This window comes from Ovis aries, chromosome 14 (assembly GCF_016772045.2).
Source record: "Ovis aries strain OAR_USU_Benz2616 breed Rambouillet chromosome 14, ARS-UI_Ramb_v3.0, whole genome shotgun sequence".
Taxonomy (NCBI): Eukaryota; Metazoa; Chordata; class Mammalia; order Artiodactyla; family Bovidae; genus Ovis; species Ovis aries.
The window spans coordinates 31,485,382-31,493,757 of NC_056067.1; positions in this window are offsets into that span (position 1 = coordinate 31,485,382).

An 8,376-nucleotide genomic window follows, 5' to 3' on the forward strand; every position below is an offset into this window, starting at 1 on the left:
CGATTCGTTTCTTACATGATAGTATACATGTTTCAATGCCATTCTCCCAAATCATCCCACCCTCTCCCTCTCCCTCAGAGTCCAAAAGTCCGTTCATTTTAAATATAGCAGGGAGTTTGGGATGGACATGTACGCACTGGAAATAGGTCTTAATAGGAGTGAATGGAGAAAACAATGAGGGAAGATTCAAGAATCAGACGGAGTTAGAAGATGGGGCACAGTCCATATGGATAGCCTCCAGAGGTTTTAAAATATGATTTATATATTCTCTCTTCTATCAGTTTTGGGTGACACAAAGCATGAGTTGTGTTCAAGAGCTCCAAGATGCTAATTTTTGCCCCCATATTTTTTCTTTTACTGATTTGAGCATGTTTCAAGTCCTCTGAGTAAAAGAAAAGAAAAGTTTCTATTGGAGAACAGTGTATATTTGGTGTGGGGATGATGTTCTTGGAAGGGCTCTGATGAACTTCCTGACCCTGTCTCTTCCTTCCCACCTGTGGATGTCAAGGGGAGAAGCAGAAGCTGTGAGGCCCATCTCCCTGGATATCCCTGTAAAGCATACCAGTGCCATCGCTGTCAGTAGATTGCAATACCCACTTCTAATGAGACTCAGAGAAGTCAGTTTGTCCAGGTTATGACCCTAGGTGACTTAGTCAGTATCTAAACCAAAGCCAACCTAAGTCTGACATCTTTTTTTTTTTTACACTGTAACCTCTTTTTCCTTCCATCATTTTCTTTCAAGGCAAGAGAGAAAGTAGGCATAGTTAACTACATTACTTCTCCTTTTTGTCTTAAAAACCTCTTCCTTTAGGTACATTCATTGGGGTGCAGGAGACAGTAGATCTTGAACAGGGCAAACAGATCCTGCAGTTTTACTGTCTACTGAGTTTAGGATCGGAAAGGAAACAAGATGTTTGCCTTCTACTTCCTTATTGTTACCAGGGCACTTCATTCCAGAGGCCATTGAGCTTCTGCTTCTCCCCCCACCCCGCCCTCTCCATTTCTATTGGTTCTAGATACTCTCCAGTAATGGTTTTCAAACTTTAGCAGGGAGCACAAGCTATTGGCCTCCACCCTGGAATTTCTGATTCTTGTAGTTTTGATAGCCTTAGAAAGTCACATTTTCAACAAGTTAACTTGTGGTGCTACTAAAGCTGCTTGAAGACTAGCTTCTTTGGGACTTACTGCTGCTGCTGCTGCTGCTGCTGCTGCTGCTGCTAAGTTGCTTCAGTCGTGCTTACTAGTGGTTCGCCAAACTTTAGCACCAACCTGTGATGTTAAAAAAAATTAAGTTCCTAGGCACCACGCTGGCCACTGAATTCTAACCTCTAGACTAAGTGATCCCAGGGCGTATCATAATTTTTCACTCTGTGAAGTTCTTAGAAGAATAACAGTAATGAGAATCCAGTCATGCTTGCAATCTGTTAAATTACTATATCTTTTTCTGTTTTAATTTTCTTGGCCTTTATACCATTTAATGATACCTCCAAATGGTCATTCCTTTTGCTAACACTGGGTTTTGATATCATTTTCATGCCATGGTAGAAAAAGCAGATCATTAGAATCAAGCAGGCTTGGATATAAATCCCAGATCTTCCATTTACATGTGTGTTAACTGAAGATAGCATAATTACTTTAATTCTATGATAACTACACGCCTCTTTCACATACTAAAATGTATCCAAATGTGATATTATTTCTTAAAATGGCAAGGCAATAGCTTCCTTCTTCATTCATGTGTTCCATAAATGTTTGCAATTTTGTTTTCTGACACAAAATATTTCAGATCATAATTGTTTATGGTATGCCACATCCTAGAATTGGGGCACACATTGTTTAGAAACATGAAATTTAATGACTTTTAAAAAAAATAATCAAGGTATCATTAGTTACAGTGTTAACAATGATGATAGGATGTGGTATATAAGGCCTTTGTGATCTCATTCTTGTGTTGATTTCAATGAAAGAGTGGGAAATGAATAAATTACTTTAATGTGAATTCCCAGATCCACAGGGGCTTTGAACAAATAAGTGGATATTATCCTCATTTAAAGTTAGAGGAAACAAGGTTTCTGGAATCCTGTCTTACAAGGTTGGATGCAGGGGTATACTAGCTCATCTTCTGGTCAAGAGCAAAAGCAGAGGCTCCTGCTCCCTTGTTAAGTCAAGCAGGTGTTGAAATTAAAGTTTCTACAAGTAATCGTGGACTCATGGGGTGGGGGGTGGGGGCGAAATTGAGTCCTTACATGGGCCACTACCCCCGTCAGAAAGCTAATAGATTATGTCTGCCAAGGAGGGGTGCTGGGCCAAGTAGGCTGCCTGACCTACTGGTTTGTGAGAGCGGGAGTTTCCTCCAACATCCAGCTGAGGTCTGGGATTTAACAGCAGTCCTGTAAAGTTCTCTTCAAGCAGCTCTGACCTGAAGAAAATGCTACTTTTGTGGAATGAATGTCACAAAATTGCCTTTAAATGATTTGGTAAGGGCGGCTTAGATCTGGGGCTCCCAGGGGAGCAGGAGGATTATGATAGGAATTCACCCTATGCTTTACAGGCCTGATTTCACTCTTGACAGCTACCTACTGCATAATTATTCAAAATACTATCAAAAAGTGCTACTTTGTTTTATATAGTTATGTATGCAGGAGATCTTAGAGGCTTTATGACAGAGAATAATTTTTCTAGACTTATACAGCTAGTAACAGACGGGAATTCAAACCCAAGTCCATCTGATGCCAGAGGCTTTTTCTAACGACTCTATCACTGCTCAGAAAATTCTGATATTTTTAATATTATGTATACAATAATTGACAAAGTAATGTCTCTGCTTTTTAATATGCTGTCTAAGTTGGTCACAGCTTTTCTTCCACAGAGTGAGCATCTTTTAATTTCAAGATTGCAGTCACCATCTGCAGTGATTTTGGAACCCCCCAAAATAAAGTCCCTCACTGTTTCCATTCTATCCCCATCTATTTGCCATTAATTGATAGGACTGGAGGCCATGATCTTAGTTTTCTGAATGTTGAGTTTTAAGCCAATTTTTTCACTCTCCTCTTTCACTTTCATGAAGAGGCTCTTTAGTTCTTCTTTGCTTTCAGCCATAAGAGTGATGTCATCTGCATATCTGAGGTTATTGATATTTCTCCCGGCAATCTCAACTCCAGCTTGCACTTCATCCAGCCCAGCATTTTGCATGATAAACTCTGCATATAAGTTAAATAAGCAGGGTGACAATATGCAGCCTTGACGTACTCCATTTCCTATTTGGAACCAGTCTGTTGTTCCATGTCCAGTTCTGACTGTTGCTTCTTGACGTGCATTTTGACAGAAATCTTGTCAGATTTCTCAGGAGGCAGGAAAAGTGGTCTGATATTTCCATCTGTTTAAGAACTTTCCACAGTTTCTTGGGATCCACACAGTCAAAGGCTTTGGCGTAGTCAATAAAGCAGAAGTAGATGTTTTTCTGGAACTCTTTTGTTTTTTCGGTGATCCAACAGACATTGGCAATTTGACCTCTGGTTCCTCTGCCTATTCTAAAACCATCTTGAATATCGGGAGGTTCACAGTTCATGTACTGTGAACAAAGGTCTGTCTAATCAAAGCTATGGTTGTTCCAGGTGTGAGAGCTGGACTATAAAGAAAACTGAGCGCCACAGAATTGATGCTTTTAAACTGTGGTGTTGGAGAAGACTCTTGACAGTCCCTTGGACTGCAAGGAGATCCAACCAGTCAATCCTAAAGGAAATCAGTCCTGAATATTCATTGGAAGGACTGATGCTGAAGCTGAAACTCCAATACTTGGGCCACCTGATGCGAAGAACTGACTCATTGGAAAAGACCCTGATTCTGGGGAAGATTGAAGGCAAGAGAAGAAGGGGATGACAGAGGATGAGATGGTTGGATGGCATCATCAACTCGATGGACATGAGTTTGAGCAATCTCCAGGAGTTGGTGATGGACAGGGAAGACTGGTGTTCTGCAGTCCATGGGGTCACAAAGAGTTGGACACAACTAAGTGACTGAACTGAACTGATACAATAATTGAGTTATGTGATAACCCCGCTTTTCTTGGTTCAATGAATTTTGCCTAATATAATCAATATTACCTGTTAAAGTACAGGTTTGAGGCTTTACTTATATTTTAGACCTAGAACACAGTAAAGTAAAAAGTAAAAATAAACAACAACTGTTTCACTTCTAAATTACTATCACAATACATCATGGAAATGTACTGACATGGCTTGTAGCCTCTCACAGAACTTACAGTTGTCACTAATTTTGATCATGCATCTCTTTTCCTCCTCTTCTCCCTCCCTTCTTCCTTCCTTCTCATAGTCCTGAGAAATCCAGTAATATCTGATTTATTCTTATTACTCTTCCCACCATCTCCACATGCTTTCCTCCACTTCTTCTTCAAATGCCTGGTTGCAAAACTAGGTCACTGCCTTCCTAAATCGCTACTTCATAGCCTCCTGTTTCCTGAGTATCCCTTTAAAGAAATAGTGTGGAGACGTGCGGAGGAAAAAGTCATGCAGAAAAATGATGGCAGTAGACAAAATTTTAGATCCCTTACTATGCACTAGGCTTTGGTGTAAGTGCTTATCAAATTTTAACTTTTTTAAACTTTACCACAACTTTATGCAATAATAATAGTATTATCCAATTTGACAGATGAGGAAGTAGAAGCTGAGAAAGGTTGTGCTGCCAATGGTTAATAGCTAGAAAGTTGAAAAGGCAGGATGTGCGACCAGATAATCACTAAAGAGCTCAGAATTTTAACCTCTTTCCTCTGAATTTGATGATTTTCATAAAAGTTCTCCTTAGTGAATCCATTTCTACAATTTTTTGCTCAGTTCTTTAAATTTTCCTTGAAAGTGCTGTAAAATGTCCAAGAAACACCATAGCCTTATTGTTAAATTTGCTGCTTTTACTTCTGAAATGAGAACTGCCGTAAGGGTGGTGTCATCTGCATATCTGAGGTTATTGGTATTTCTCCCAGCAATCTTGATTCCAGTTTGTGCTTCTTCCAGCCCAGCATTTCTCATGCATAGAAGTTAAATAAGCAGGGTGACAATATACAGCCTTGACATACTCCTTTTCCTATTTGGAACCAGTCTGTTGTTCCATGTCTAGTTCTAACTGTTGCTTCCTGACCTGCATACAGGTTTCTCAAGAGGCAGGTCACATGGCTTGGTATTCCCATCTCTTTCAGAATTTTCCACAGTTTATTGTGATCCATACAGTCAAAGGCTTTGGCATAGTCAATAAAGCAGAAATTGATGTTTTTCTGGAACTCTCTTGCTTTTTCCATGATCCAGCAGATATTGGCAATTTGATCTCTGGTTCCTCTGCCTTTTCTAAAACCACCTTGAACATCTGGAAGTTCATGGTTCACGTATTGCTGAAGCCTGGCTTGGAGAATTTTGAGCATTACTTTACTAGCGTGTGAGTGTAACTGTCTGGTAGTTTGAGCATTCTTTAGCATTGCCTTTCTTTGGGATTGGATTGAAAACTGACCTTTTCCAGTCCTGTGGCCACTGCCGAGTTTTCCAAATTTGCTGGCATATTGAGTGCAGCACTTTCACAGCATCATCTTTTGGGATTTGAAATAGCTCAACTGGAATTCCGTCACCTCCACTAGCTTTGTTCATAGTGACGCTTCCTAAAGCCCACTTGACTTCATATTCCACGATGTCTGGCTCTAGGTGTATGATCACACCATTGTGATTATCTTGGTTGTGAAGTCTTTTTTGTATAGTTCTTCTGTGTATTCTTGCCACCTCTTCTTAATATCTTCTGCCTATGTTAAGTCCATACCATTCCTGTCTTTTATTGAGCCCATCTTTGCATGAAATGTTCCCTTGGTATCTCTAATTTTCTTGAAGATATCTCTAGTCTTTCCCATTCTGTTGTTTTCCTCTATTTCTTTGTATTGATCACTGAGGAAGGCTTTCTTATCTCTCCTTGCTATTCTTTGGAACTCTGCATTCAGATGCATATTGTCTTTAGGCACTTTAAAGAAGTAATGAGAAATTCAAATGAGAATTTACAAATGGTTAGGTGTCTTGAGCTCTGTGTGCAGTTACTTACCCCTTTGCCTCCTGCTATCTTGCTCTTCATTCTATGAGTTCTTGAGGACTTTACCTTAACCTGACCTCTATGTCTGACAATATTTGACCTAGAAATGCCGGTCATTTCTGCCCGTATACTTTGCTCTCATTGTAGAGTCCTGCACTGCCTTTTCACTTTTCACTATCACAACCTCAACTGAGATAACCCTGTCCCAGTCCACTGCTGACTGGACCGGATGCAAATTTCCCTCTCAAAGAGGGTCCATCATGTTCTTTCTCATAGGAACTTGGAATCCTGTATCACCTTGTTCAGTCAGACTCTGTTTTGAAATCAGAGATAAAGAGTAGCCAGGTATGGGGAAGCTTTATTTGGACATGAGTTTGCAGAAGCATAAAAAAAAAACACAGGTAATTGATTGTGCAGACAGATGCGAGAGAGATAGAGAGACAGAATTAGAGATAGGAGATTATGGTGTCCTGAGAAGAGCATGCTGCTGCTGCTGCTAAGTCGACTCTGTGCGACCCCGTAGACGGCAGCCCACCTGGATCCCCCGCCCTGTCCCTGGGATTCTCCAGGCAAGAACACTGGAGTGGGGTGCCATTGCCTTCTACGAGAAGAGCATAGTTACCTTCAATTCAATAGCATTTTGCTTCTAGGCTCCTGGCTCAAGGGAGGCCTAACTGACTTCCCTTACTTGGGCCCCATTATAAACCTTTGTGTTTTGTTTAAACTCTTCTGTGAGGATTATGTACCTTATCTCAAGAAATTTCTGAAAGAAACGACATTAGACATGGAGATGACAAAGCTATAGGATTGGTTCACATAAGTTTCTATCCCTGAAGAATCATGGTAGAAAAACATGATACCATTTCATAAAAGGCTGCTTTGATGCATTGGCAGTACGCTTTGTGAAATATTTAGACTCATATGTCAGCAATTCTCAAACTAAAACTAAATTGGACTCCTCAGTAGTTCAGTAACTAGAGTTGGATATCTCTATCTATAAAATGACAAAATTGGATAAATAGGCCAGAATTTGAGAGGGGAGGGAATATTTTTTAAAATGTGATTTGTTTGGACGCAGACCAAGCCAGATACAAGATCCAGGTCTCATTGAAATTTGGGGCAAGTTGTTTAATGATAATAAGTCATGGTTTCCTGTCCATAAAACTTACATAACAGTGTTCATTTTTCAGGTGAGGATTATGAAGGGAAAATAGCAGAGAAGAAGCAAAAAGAGAGTAAAGAGAAAATAAAAAGAGCACAGGAAAAAGTTTGAAGTGGGAACAAGATATGAGAAAAGCTCCATTTGAGTTGTTATGCACCAGCTCAGTCTAAAGCACTTACAGACTGATGTGTATACATAAGGACATTTAATCCATACACTTGAAGGAATCGGTATGATTCATAGCTTTCACCATTCATTCTTTCCACATGGCTCTAAGTACAATTTTCATTCCTGCTCTAGTTATTTTATTTTGCTCATATATTTTCTTTTTAGCGTTTGATGGTATAGACAGATCATTCACACTCATGGTTGTTCAAATCTTACTGACCCTACCTGAGTGTTTTGGATACTTTGGGTTTTATTTCAAACAGAGAAAATAAACATCTAATTCACTGATATATTCTAGGCAGACTGTATAAATTCAGCTATTTAGTTATTCAGCAACCTCGTTAAATACCTAACTGGTTTGTAATTTCATTTCCTATTTAATATATTTCCTCCAGCATTTCTAGGTAACAGAAGTCTCCTAGAAACTCCAGATTTTATATATTCATTACACAACATGGCTTTTCCACAATGGAAATATCAATACCACATTAGGAGACGGAGCTCCCTGGGAAGAGATCATGTGTTAGTATAACACAGTAAGGATTCTGATCTAATGCCTGATGTTCTGGTGTGGAGTGTGAAGTACCTGCAGCTCTGTTCTTACACTCGCTGTAACTGTGGCTACATCCACTCTCTCACCTTACCGCAGCTTTTCCCACTTTATTTTTCTAATCCTTATCTTAGGGAAGATAATTAACCTTCAGTCCTTATTTATATAAAAAATTCCCTTTTTTTGGAATTGAGAATCTAAATCTCAGTTCATACTCTATTTCTAAAGTTAATTTACAAGATTTTACATCAGATTTTAAACCTTTAAAAGAGCCAGGTCTGGGAAAGCTGTATTTGGCCATGTGCCAGCAGATGCCAAAAAAATCAGAGGTAATTGATTGTGGAGAGAGATGAAAAAAAGGGGAAGATGTAATCCAACTGTACATGCATTATGCTTAGAAATCTCTTTAATTCGATTGCTT